Raw genomic sequence first — 13,672 nt, 5'->3', positions numbered from 1 at the left:
AATGGGACATTTTTCAAAGTTCCACAACTCCCACATTTTTCATCTGATTCAAACTGTTCCAACATCAAAATATGCCACCGGTTCAGGAATTGTGTGCTCTACTTCAACAATTGTAAAAACAAATTCCTGGATTTCCTAAAATTCCCAGATTTTAGGGACATTTTCCCTATTAAAAATGAATGATCCATTTTTCAAACTTCCACAATTCCCACATTTTTCAAGCTATTGAAAGCATTCCACCTTCAATACATTCAACTCATCCTGGAAATTTAAGCAACAAATTTTCCACGTTCAACACATTTCCAGGAATTCCTGTTTTTTTGCTAACCTTTTTAGTGCGATGACTAATTTCACATTTTCAACCCATTTCAAGCGTTCCACCGTCAAAACATTTCTCTTAGTCAGGACAAAAACTGAAGTTGTTTTTTGAACTGGAAAAATTCCTGCTTTTCCCGAAATTTTCGTAAAACCACTTCTCTGTAAAAAATGTTACTACTTCAACATTTCTCGACCGATTAGAAAAATTCTAACACCAACCATTTCAACTCATTCAATTTTTATTTTTTAGCATTTTCAAAAAAATTCCCCGTTTTTCCCTAAATTTCCATGAAATTGCCATTGAAAATAATGGGACATTTTTCAAAGTTCCACAACTCCCACATTTTTCATCTGATTCAAACTGTTCCAACATCAAAATATTCCACCTGTTCAGGAATTGTGTGCTCTACTTCAACAATTGTAAAAAAAAATTCCTGGATTTCCTAAAATTCCCAGTTTTTAGGGACATTTTCTCCATTCAACATGAATTATCCAAACTTCCACAATGCCCACATTTTTCAAGCTATTCAAAGCATTCCACCTTCAACACATTCAATTAATCCTGGAAATCCACACTATCATTTTTCCACGTTCAACAAATTTCCAGGAATTCCTGTTTTTTTCAAACCTTATTTCTAACCTTTTTAGTGCGATGACTAATTTCACATTTTCAACCCATTTCAAGCGTTCCACTGTCAAAACATTCCTCTTAGTCAGGACAAAAACTGAAGTTGTTTTTTGAACTGGAAAAATTCCCACTTTTCCCAGAATTTCGTAAAACCACTTCTCAGTAAAAAATTTTACTACTTCAACATTTCTTGACCGATTAGAAAAATTCCAACACCAACCATTTCAACTCATTCAGAGCATTCTTTTGTTTGTTTGTTTTTAGCATTTAGCAAAAATTTCCCGCTTTTCCCTAAATTCCCAAATTTCCATGAAATTGCCATTGAAAATAATGGGACATTTTTCAAAGTTCCACAACTCCCACATTTTTTATCTGATTCGAACTGTTCCAACATCAACATATTCAGCCTGTTCAGGAATTATGTGCTCATTTTCAACAATTGTAAAAACAAATTCCTGGATTTCCTAAAATTCCCAGTTTTTAGGGACATTTTCCCCATTCAAAATGAATGATCCATTTTCAAACTTCCACAATTCCCAAATTTTTCAACCTATTCCAACCATTCCACCTTCAACTCATCCTGGAAATTTAAACAAGCATGTTTCCACGTTCAACACATTTCCAGGAATTCCTGGTTTTTTCTAACCTTTTTAGTGCGATGACTAATTTCACATTTTCAACCCATTTCAAGCGTTCCACTGTCAAAACATTCCTCTTAGTCAGGACAAAAACTGAAGTTGTTTTTTGAACTGGAAAAATTCCCACTTTTCCCGGAATTCCGTAAAACCACTTCTCAGTAAAAAATGTTACTACTTCAACATTTCTCGACCGATTAGAAAAATTCCAACACCAACCATTTCAACTCATTCAGAACATTCTTTTGTTTGTTTGTTTTTAGCATTTACCAAAAATTTCCCGCTTTTCCCTAAATTCCCAAATTTCCATGAAATTGCCATTGAAAATAATGGGACATTTTTCAAAGTTCCACAACTCCCACATTTTTTATCTGATTCGAACCGTTCCAACATCAACATATTCAGCCTGTTCAGGAATTATGTGCTCTACTTCAACAATTGTAAAAACAAATTCCTGGATTTCCTAAAATTCCCAGTTTTTAGGGACATTTTCCCCATTCAAAATGAATGATCCATTTTCAAACTTCCACAATTCCCAAATTTTTCAACCTATTCCAACCACTCCACCTTCAACTCATCCTGGAAATTTAAACAAGCATGTTTCCACGTTCAACACATTTCCAGGAATTCCTGTTTATTCTAACCGGGGATGACTCCTTTCACATTTTTCCTCCCATTTCAAGCGTTCCACTGTCAAAACATTCCTCTTAGTCAGGACAAAAAACCAAGTTGGTTTAAGAACTTAAAAAATTCCCGGTTTTCCCGAAATTCCATAATACCATTTCTCGATTTAAAAACTGTTACTACTTCAACATTTCTTGACCGATTTAAACAATTCCAACACCAACCAACTCAGCTCATTCAGGACATTCATGCTCCTAATCATTTTCCAAAAAAATCACGCTTTTCCTAAATTTCAAGGAAGTTCCCATTGAAATGAATGGGACTTTTTTCAAAGTTGCACAATTCCCACATTTTTCAAGCTATTGAAAGCATTCCAACATCAACACATTCCACTCATCCTGGACATTCAAACCAACACTTTCCCAAGTTCCAAACCTAATTCTGTGTTTCCTGGAAATTCTAACTCTTCAACGTTCAAAAACCCTTCAAACTATTCTTCCATTCATACTACATTCTGTCAGCATTTCACTTCAACTTCAGCATTTTGACATTCACACATCATCTAGTTCATGACTTAATGGTGCGTCAACATTGTCCTGAAACAAAGGTGTTTCATCCTCGGGCGAGAATAGGAAAGCAGTTCTGCACCCATCGATGGTGAGATGTGTCCGTGCTGACGTCAGGCAAAGAGAATGTTGCAAACCGTGCCTGATCCAGCAGGAAGATTCCAGTCAGCAATCGATTAGGAAAGGAATACAGCAGATGTCTCCTTCCACTAAATAATGTGTTCAACGTTTCCGCCAAAGCATGTGCTCTTTTACTGCTTCAACTCCATACTAAAGTTTGCGGTTTTGGATCGCGTGAGGGCTCTGATCCGAGTTCAGAACAAGTCCCCTCTGAGGCCCAGGTTTTACCACAGACATTCTGACCCAGGTGTGGGACAACATGCACCACGGCTGCCTATTTTCTTCTTGGTGGCTCAATTGAAAGGATGGTCAAGCAGCTTGAGCGTCGCACTACCACAAGTGAGGCTTTCATGTCATATTGATGTTCAGTTCTTGGGTGTTTCAATCGTTCAAATGGAGAGATAGGAAAGATCTTTCATAGAGTGCCGAAAGAAGTGGTTCGTAAAGGTCTTAAAGTCAGGGACAAAACTAAAAATATCATCTTGTGGAATACAATCAGATCATGCTCGTGTCTGCAGCCATCACTTTGCAAAATGTTTGTTTGAACATTTGATTTGTTTGAGAAACTTTCTGTGATGCAATCCAGTTTATTCCCTACTATATTAGCAGTGTTGGAGAGCAGAACTAAACGTAAAGAAAGGACAAGGGATGGCATTAGTTTGTGCTCTTTTGTGGTTGCTATGCCTAAATATAACTAGAAGACCTGCTTGTGCTAATAAACTAACTCATGTTAAGTCCTGGTAATAAATATTGGCATTGTTGCTCCAATCCACCCTATTTTATTGTCCGTTTTCATAACAGAAACCAAAACTTAGTTGTTTGTGGCTCTAGCACTATCTAGAACAGGGGTCACCAACGCGGTGCCCGCGGGCACCAGGTAGCCCGTAAGGACCAGATGAGTAGCCCGCTGGCCTGTTCTAAAAATAGCTCAAATAGCAGCACTTACCAGTGAGCTGCCTCTATTTTTTAAATTGTATTTATTTACTAGCAAGCTGGTCTCGCTTTGCAAGACATTTTTAATTCTAAGAGAGACAAAACTCAAATAGAATTTGAAAATCCAAGAAAAATATTTTAAAGACTTGGTCTTCACTTGTTTAAATAAATTCATACATTTTTTTTACTTTGCTTCTTATAACTTTCAGAAAGACAATTTTAGAGAAAAAATACAACCTTAAAAATGATTTTAGGATTTTTAAACACATATACCTTTTTACCTTTTAAATTCCTTCCTCTTCTTTCCTGACAATTTAAATCAATGTTCAAGTAATTTATTTGTTTTATTGTAAAGAATAATAAATACATTTCAATTTAATTCTTCATTTTAGCTTCTGTTTTTTTCGACAAAGAATATTTGTGAAATATTTCTTCAAACTTATCATGATTAAAATTCAAAAAAATTATTCTGGAAAATCTGGAAAATCTAGAAAATCTGTAGAATCAAATTTAAATCTTATTTCAAAGTCTTTTGAATTTCTTTTAAAAATTTTATTCTGGAAAATCTAGAAGAAATAATGATTTGTCTTTGTTAGAAATATAGCTTGGTCCAATTTGTTATATATTCTAACAAAGTGTAGATTGGATTTTAACCTATTTAAAACATGTCATCAAAATTCTAAAATTAATCTTAATCAGGAAAAATGACTAATGATGTTCCATAAATTCTTTTTTTAATTTTTTCAAAAAGATTCAAATTAGCTAGTTTTTCTCTTCTTTTTTTCGGTAGAATTTTGAATTTTAAAGAGTCGAAATTGAAGATAAACTATGTTTCAAAATTTAATTGTCATTTTTTTCGTGTTTTCTCCTCTTTTAAACCGTTCAATTAAGTGTAAATATCATTAATTATTGATAATAACATAGAGTTAAAAGGTAAATTGAGCAAATTTGCTATTTCTGGCAATTTATTGAAGTGTGTATCAAACTGGTAGCCCTTCACATTAATCACTACCCAAGAAGTAGCTCTTGCTTTCAAAAAGGTTGCTGACCCCTGGTCTAGAAACTGTTTAATAATGTAATATTGTGTGTGTGTGAGTGTATGAAGATATATGACTGGGTTAGTGAGACCTTTAAAGGCCTACTGAAAGCCACTACTAGTGACCACGCAGTCTGATAGTTTATATATCAATGATGACATCTTAACATTGCAACACATGCCAATACGGCCGGGTTAACTTATAAAGTGACATTTTACATTTCCCGCTAAACTTCCGCTTGAAAACGTCTATGTATGATGACGTATGCGCGTGACGTAGCCAGTGAAACGGAAGTATCGGTACCCCATTGAATACAATACAAAAAAGCTCCGTTTTCATCTCATAATTCCACAGTATTCTGGACATCTGTGTTGGTGAATCTTTTGCAATTTGTTTAATGAACAATGAAGACTGCAAAGAAGAAAGTTGTAGGGGGGATCGGTGTATTAGCGGCGGACTACAGCAACACAACCAGGAAGACGTTGACTCGGATAGCAGACGCGCTAGCCGACGCTAGCCACCGACCGCACGGATGATCGTGGTGAAGTCCTTCGTCCTTCCGTCGATCGCTGGAACGCAGGTGAGCACGGGTGTTGATGAGCAGATGAGGGCTGGCTGGCGTAGGTGGATAGCTAATGTTTTTATCATAGCTCTGTGAGGTCCCGTAGCTAAGTTAGCTTCAATGGCGTCGTTAGCAACAGCATTTTTAAGCTTCGCCAAGCTGGAAATTATTAACCGTGTAGTTACATGTCCATGGTTTAATAGTATTGTTGATCTTCTGTCTATCCTTCCAGTCAGGGGCTTATTTAATTTGTTTCTATCTGCATTTGAGCCCGATGCTATCACGTTAGCTCAGTAGCTAAAGAGCTTCGTCGATGTATTGTCGTGGAGATAAAAGTCACTGTGAATGTCCATTTCGCGTTCTCGACTCTCATTTTCAAGAGGATATAGTATCCCAGCTGGTTTCAAATACAAATCCGTGATCCACAATAGAAAAAGGAGAGCGTGTGGAATCCAATGAGCCAGCTTGTACCTAAGTTACGGTCAGAGCGAAAAAAGATGTCCTGCACTGCATTCTAGTCCTTCACTCTAACGTTCCTCATCCACGAATCTTTCGTCCTCGCTCAAATTAATGGGGTAATCGTCGCTTTCTCTGTCCGAATCTCTCTCGCTGCTGGTGTAAACAATAGGAAAATATGAGCAGTCCTTCCTCCGGTGTCGTCACGCTACTTCCGGTACAGACAAGGCTTTTTTTAATCAGAGACCAAAAGTTGCGAACTTTATCGTCGTTGTTCTATACTAAATCCTTTCAGCAAAAATATGGCAATATCGCGAAATGATCAAGTATGACACATAGAATGGATCTGCTATCCCCGTTTAAATAAATAAAAATAATTTCAGAAGGCCTTTAAGGTCTATGTAAAGACTGTACCAGGGTCAGGGCTGGACGATTATGGCAAATATAATACTTGATATTGAAATCCCGGTTAGGAAAACCATTATTTATTCATTTGAAAACAGGAGTCTTTATTGCACCAGCAAAATAACTTCAAATGTAGTTTAAAAGAACAAAGTATACAAACTAGTAACAAATAAACAAGTAAAATGATAATAGTAACAGCAATGAATTCAAATAATAGCAGTATGAAATGCAGTTTTCCCATTTTAACTGTTTTTAATTGCTATTTTTTTACCATCATTGAATGTATTATGTGTCAAATAAATGCAAAAACAATTCTTACTTACTAAAGCGTCCCATGTGTGATGTCCGTCAGAGTGTTTTCATGCATGTTTGTACGTGCTGTCATATTGTAATCAAGCTAGCATCGTTTGCATTAGAGAATATGTTCATATTATTAACTTACAATGGCATTTTTTTTGTATTGATTCTGTTTCGCAAATTCATCAAAACGTCAGCGTGGAGTTATTGAGTCTGTTTAGCTGATTGGAGAGCTAGCTTGCGCAGCTAGTGGGTCCATGACCATGACTTCTGTTTTGTTTGATCAGCCCTTTTACTGCCGTGCTACAGGCACCGTTGGGAAACAATAAAGGTATGTAAATAAATAGTTACAAAATATTCCGGTGTATATCTGTGGCTTATAGTCCTGTGCGGTTAATATATGTGTACGTATTTATAATTCTCAAATTTGGTGTGTGCAGCTTAAATAGTACACTCTATAGCCCGGGCAATACGGTTGTAGTCAAGGAGGCTGAAATCTGATATTTGGAGTAAAATTAATTTAAACATGAACAGTTTATGTCAGTTGGACAAGGCTTTTTTCACCATTATTTTTATTTTAAACGCGGGTCCAGTAGTGACACAGTAATTTATGCGGCACTAACGTTGTGGTTAATTGCATGCTTTTACTATTAAAGTGAATAATTGATCATCTATCGCCTATTCTTTTTAATTTTTTTATACATTATATTGTTCTTCCGTGTAATAGTGACAATTGATACGTTTTGCCGGCGCGCTAGTCGCAGAGCTAACCGGTCGCCACGACGACGACGCAGCACTTCCTCATTCTGCACCAAAAGACAGTTGTGACGAGCAAGGTGCATTCATGAACCCACAGAATTATGAGCACCAAACATTACAACACGAGCAAGTCGTTTATGGCATATTCTCCATGTTCTGTGTTATGACAATTTGATGTGTATTTTGTTTCTTATTTTTGAATGCATTACGTATGCATACAATCAAATTGTTTAAATGACAAGTCAGTTCAACTTGAATGTCGCAAAAGTCATACAAATATAAAAAGGAATTGTTGTTTTTTTGTTTGTTTTTTTCATTTTCCAAGGCGAGCGTTCAACAAAATTAGTTTGGATTGTATTTTTATTGATATTACATTTTTTTTAAAGCCACAAAAGTCATATTTTGACGCTAAAATTAATGTTTAAAAATGCGGAAATTTCACGTGCTTGAATAAGGGAATAAGCGGTAGAAAATGGATGGGTGGATGGAATCTAGAATTAACTTTCACCAACTCAGAGGCGATGCAGCAGCTCAGTATGTCAATAGTAACAATATTGCTAATACTTGGTTAATATTCAGGTCATCATATCTGAATGGCATTTTTAGAGGGCTTTAAGGGCGGAATGGTGTACTCCATTAGCTGCATTGTTAGCCACCTCGTACTTGCCATATTTTACAACTTAGAATGCATAAAAAAATCAAAAACACAAGTGTTGTTGTCTTACAGTAGGATTGTGAATGATAAACACAATTCCAAAAAACGTGCAGTTGCCCTTTAAGCATCGGCACCGTTGTTAAAGTACCGATTTGATACTCGTATCGCTTAAAATGCACAATAACAATAACATCCCTATATGTTAGCGTGTTATATGATAGCATGTTAGCGTTAGCATGCTAACAGTTAGCGTGTGTCAAGTACTAAGTTATGTGACTCCGAGGTGTTCGGCTGCAAAATTTTAGCATAAGTTGTAAACAAGTGCCCTGCCACTTCAGTGATGTCACATCAATGACGTCACTTCTTGGCTGCTTCGAGCGGGAATCCTGCCCGGATGACGTATGTGCTTGTGTACCAGGCCTGCACGCTAACTTCGGCAGCAGCGGCCGACGAGGAGGTTGCTGTTGCTGCGTGTGCACTTCCGGCGGCGCGGTGTGTGGTGTAGTGTGTGTCCTTTGACGACGTTGACTCGCACAGGAAGTGAGACATGGGAAGCTAACACGGAGAAGCTAAGGCCACAACACTGCAAACTAGCCCCGCTTGGCGTCGCTTAGCGCGACTTAAAAGGCAGCGGGCGCCGTGACTTTGTGTGATAAAGTCTCACCTGCTGCTCCAGACGGCCGGAGAGGACGCCTTCACTCTTTAAGCAGCCTCATTTTCCAGTAAACTTGCAAATAAATCCTCCATTTTCATCTCTGCATCATTTTGGGCCAACTCTCCAATGCCACTCATCGGGCTGTTGATATGATTAAGATATCTTTATTTTACAAGAATATGAATAAACTGGCTCCTATACGTTTTATAAATGAAATTGTAAGTCTTACATTTTGTCAAGAAGTCCTGTATTATATCAGAGAAGTCATACATTATACTTTATAGGCACTTCCGTCCACTGCTTACCCCCGTAGGAGGAAATGGTACGGTCCGTCTACACTGAGGCTTCAACCAATCAGCGTCCGCTGTGCTGCCGTCACGTGACGCTCCCAAAGAAAACAGTGATGCGTTCAAACACTCCACTTTTATGTAGGATATATTTGCTTTAACGCTTAACATACATGATATTTCACATACTCACATAGCATGTATTTACACAGCATATTTATACGGGATATTTTATTGCAGCATATATTTATAAAGCATGTTTTACCATGCGCATTTAAAGGGATAATTATTAGTCAAGTAGTATTTTTAAAAAAATGTTCTTATTTAGTCTTGTTTAGTTAGATCAGTGTTTTTCAACCTTTTTTGAGCCAAGGCACATTTGTTTCACTGAAAAAATGCGGAGGCACACCACCAGCAGAAATCATTAAAAAATGAAACTCAGCAGCCGATACTGACAGTAAAAAGTCGTTGTCGCAATTGTTGGATATAACTTTAAAGCATAACCAAGCATGCATCACTATAGCTCTTGTCTCAAAGTAGGTGTACTGTCACCACCTGTCACATCACACCCTGACTTATTTTGTGTTTTTTGCTGTTTTCCTGTGTGTAGTGTTTTACTTCTTGTCTTGCGCTCCTATTTTGGTGGCTTTTTCTCTTTATTTGGTATTTTCCTGTAGCAGTTTTATGTCTTCTTTTGACCGCTATTTCCCGCATCTACTTTGTTTTATTAATCAAAAATATTCCAGTTGTTTTTATCCTTCTTTGTGGGGACATTGTTGATTGTCATGCATTGTTCGGATGTACATTGTCTTTGCTCCACAGTAAGTCTTTGCTGTCGTCCAGCATTCTGTTTTTGTTTACTTTGGAGCCAGTTCAGTTTTAGTTTTGTTCTGCATGGCCTTCCCTAAGCTTCAATGCCTTTTCTTAGGGTTCACTCACCTTTTGTTTATTTTTGGTTTAAACGTTAGACACCTTTTTACCTGCATGCTGCCTCCCGCTGTTTCCGACATCTACAAAGCAATTAGCTACCGGCTGCCACCTACTGGTACGGAAGAGTATAACGTGGTAAGTCTGCCGATCTCCAGACAGCACAGACACTCAACAACAACACATCATTTGCGGATTATAATTACTGGTTTGCAAAAATATTTTTAACCCAAATAAGTGAAATGAGATAATCTCCCACAGCACACCAGACTGTATCTCACGGCACACTCGTGTGCCGCGGCACAGTGGTTGGAAAACACTGAGTTAGATTATGCCGCTGGACAATAATAAAAAATAAATAAATAAAAAATAACTTGTGCAGCGTTAGTGTTTGGTTTGTAAACAGTCGTGCTGTGGTCAAATGTATTATTTTGCACACAGAAATTATTGTATGTCTTTCCCATGAGTTAGTTTTAATACAAAAAATGCATCAAAATCATTTAAATTTTAATTAAAAAAAACAAACTATAAAGATCGTTTTTCATGAATACAAAACAGAAAAACATTTGTAAATGATATGATAGTACAGACGTTTATTTATCCCAAAATGTTGAAAATATGTTGTGGAGAAATTAAAATATTAAAATGATTAATAAAATGTAATAATTAAAATAAAATACATCATCAGACGTGTCCAAAGTCTTTCTAAATTTGAAGGATGCAACATTTTGTACGCTGAAGATAAAAAAACAACAACACAATGTAGGTTGTTTCATTAACGTATCGGAACAAAACACCTTAGCTTGGTGTTACAGACAAAACTAATGAGTGGTGTTGGGTAAATGAGGCCCACGTGAGCGTGTGGAGCACTCACTAGCTGTACTGACACTGCACTGACGCTGCAATAGGAAACGTGCACCTCTGGTCGTCAGCCATTTTGGTTTGTGCAGCGTTTATTTAGTCTGTAAAGACGTGCACCAGAGAGAAGTACACATCTTGTACTGACTGCAGTATTTCATGGATGCAGTAGAGAGAAGTACACATCTTGTACTGACTGCAGTATTTCATGGATGCAGTAGAGAGAAGTACACATCTTGTACTGACTGCAGTATTTCATGGATGCATCAGTAAGGATGATGTGTTTGAGTCGCAGGGGTGCAGTGAGGGTCCACAGGGGTACAGTGAGGGTCCACAGGGGTACAGTGAGGGTCCACAGGGGTGCAGTGAAGGTCCACAGGGGTGCAGTGAGGGTCCACAGGGGTACAGTGAGGATCCACAGGGGTACAGTGAAGGTCCACAGGGGTGCAGTGAGGGTCCACAGGTGAAAGTGAGGGTCCACAGGGGTACAGTGAGGGTCCACAGGGGTACAGTGAGGATCCACAGGGGTACAGTGAGGGTCCACAGGTGAAAGTGAGGGTCCACAGGGGTACAGTGAAGGTCCACAGGTGAAAGTGAGGGTCCACAGGGGTACAGTGAGGGTCCACAGGTGAAAGTGAGGGTCCACAGGGGTACAGTGAGGATCCACAGGGGTACAGTGAGGGTCCACAGGTGAAAGTGAGGGTCCACAGGGGTACAGTGAAGGTCCACAGGGGTGCAGTGAGGGTCCACAGGGGTACAGTGAAGGTCCACAGGGGTGCAGTGAGGGTCCACAGAGGTACAGTGAGGGTCCACAGGGGTACAGTGAGGGTCCACAGGGGTACAGTGAAGGTCCACAGGGGTGCAGTGAGGGTCCACAGAGGTACAGTGAGGATCCACAGGGGTACAGTGAGGGTCCACAGGTGAAAGTGAGGGTCCACAGGGGTACAGTGAAGGTCCACAGGGGTGCAGTGAGGGTCCACAGAGGTACAGTGAAGGTCCACAGGGGTGCAGTGAGGGTCCACAGAGGTACAGTGAGGGTCCACAGGGGTACAGTGAGGGTCCACAGAGGTACAGTGAGGGTCCACAGAGGTACAGTGAGGGTCCACAGAGGTACAGTGAGGGTCCACAGAGGTACAGTGAGGGTCCACAGAGGTACAGTGAGGGTCCACAGGGGTACAGTGAGGGTCCACAGGGGTACAGTGAGGGTCCACAGAGGTACAGTGAGGGTCCACAGAGGTACAGTGAGGGTCCACAGAGGTACAGTGAGGGTCCACAGAGGTACAGTGAGGGTCCACAGGGGTACAGTGAGGGTCCACAGGGGTACAGTGAGGGTCCACAGGGGTACAGTGAGGGTCCACAGGGGTACAGTGAGGGTCCACAGAGGTACAGTGAGGGTCCACAGAGGTACAGTGAGGGTCCACAGAGGTACAGTGAGGGTCCACAGAGGTACAGTGAGGGTCCACAGAGGTACAGTGAGGGTCCACAGGGGTACAGTGAGGGTCCACAGGGGTACAGTGAGGGTCCACAGGGGTACAGTGAGGGTCCACAGGGGTACAGTGTGGGTCCACAGGGGTACAGTGAGGGTCCACAGGGGTACAGTGAGGGTCCACAGGGGTACAGTGAGGGTCTACAGGGGTACAGTGTGGGTCCACAGGGGTACAGTGAGGGTCTACAGGGGTACAGTGAGGGTCCACAGGTGAAAGTGTTGTCATGGCGCTGCTTGGCCAGTGAAGTGTTGTTAGTTTAGCAGTGTCAGCCTGAGGGTCCTCACGTCTTGTCCTGTTACACACTCTCACTGCACACTCCTTATCCCCTCTGACAGCAGTGTGTGTGTGCGTGTGTGTGTGTGTGCGTGTAAGTGTGTGTATGCGTGCGTGTGTGTGTGTGTGTGTATGCGTGTGTGCGTGTGTGTGTGTGTGGGTGTGGGTGTGTAAGTGTGTGTATGCATATGTGTGTGCGTGTATGCGTGTGTGTGTGTATGCGTGTATGTGTGGGTTTGTGTGCGTGCCACTAAAATACATTCATGCTACTTTGTTGTGTGTGTGTGTATGCGTGTGTGTGCGTGTTTGTGCCACTAAAATGCATTCATGCTACTTTGTAGTGTGTGTGTGTGTATGTGTGTGTGTGTGTGTGTGTGTGCATGTGTGTGTGTGTATGCGTGTGTGTGTGTGTGTGTGTGTGTGTGTGTGTGTATGCGTGTGTGTGTGCGTGTTTGTGCCACTAAAATGCATTCATGCTACTTTGTAGTGTGTGTGTGTGTATGTGTGTGTGTGTGTGTGTGTGCATGTGTGTGTGTGTATGCGTGTGTGTATGCATGTATGTGTGTGTGTGTGTGCATGTGTGTGTGTGTATGCGTGTGTGTATGCATGTATGTGTGTGTGTGTGTGTGTGTGTGTGTGTGTGTGTGTGTGTGTGTGTGTGTGTGTGTGTGTGTGTGTGTGTGTGTGCACCACAAAAATGCACTTACAGGTAACTCTTACCTGTCCTCTAACTGTAACTCTTACCTGTCCGCTAACTGTCACTCTTACCTGTCAGCTAACTGTGACGCTTACCTGTCCGCTAACTGTCACTCTTACCTGTCCGCTAACTGTCACTCTTACCTGTCAGCTAACTGTCACGCTTACCTGTCCGCTAACTGTCACGCTTACCTGTCCGCTAACTGTCACTCTTACCTGTCAGCTAACTGTCACGCTTACCTGTCCGCTAACTGTCACTCTTACCTGTCCGCTAACTGTCACTCTTACCTGTCAGCTAACTGTCACGCTTACCTGTCCGCTAACTGTCACGCTTACCTGTCCGCTAACTGTCACTCTTACCTGTCCGCTAACTGTAATTCTTACCTGGTCGCTAACTGTAACTCTTACCTGTCCGCTAACCTTAACTCTTACCTGTCCATTAATTGTAACTCTTACCTGTCCACTAATTATAACTCTTACCTGTCCGCTAAATG

The 13,672-nt window shown here is 40.4% G+C and overlaps 1 protein-coding gene across 3 annotated transcripts in view; it reads right to left on the bottom strand.

Annotated features, from left to right (window-relative positions):
- Positions 1-8,972, bottom strand: part of znf438 (zinc finger protein 438) — an 89,563-nt gene extending 80,591 nt beyond the window's left edge. For all 3 annotated transcript variants that reach the window (XM_062022138.1, XM_062022137.1, XM_062022139.1), the window contains exons 1-2: positions 8,880-8,972; positions 8,660-8,791 (exon numbers count right to left, since the gene is read on the bottom strand). The gene's annotated coding sequence lies outside the window, so the exon portion shown is untranslated. The remainder of the gene's footprint in view (positions 1-8,659; positions 8,792-8,879) is intronic.
- Between the last annotated feature and the right edge of the window lie 4,700 nt (positions 8,973-13,672).

Source organism: Entelurus aequoreus, linkage group LG15 (assembly GCF_033978785.1).
Source record: "Entelurus aequoreus isolate RoL-2023_Sb linkage group LG15, RoL_Eaeq_v1.1, whole genome shotgun sequence".
Lineage (NCBI taxonomy): Eukaryota > Metazoa > Chordata > Actinopteri > Syngnathiformes > Syngnathidae > Entelurus > Entelurus aequoreus.
Note: the sequence above shows the minus strand (reverse complement) of the source record. Positions and strands in the feature narration are given on the sequence as shown.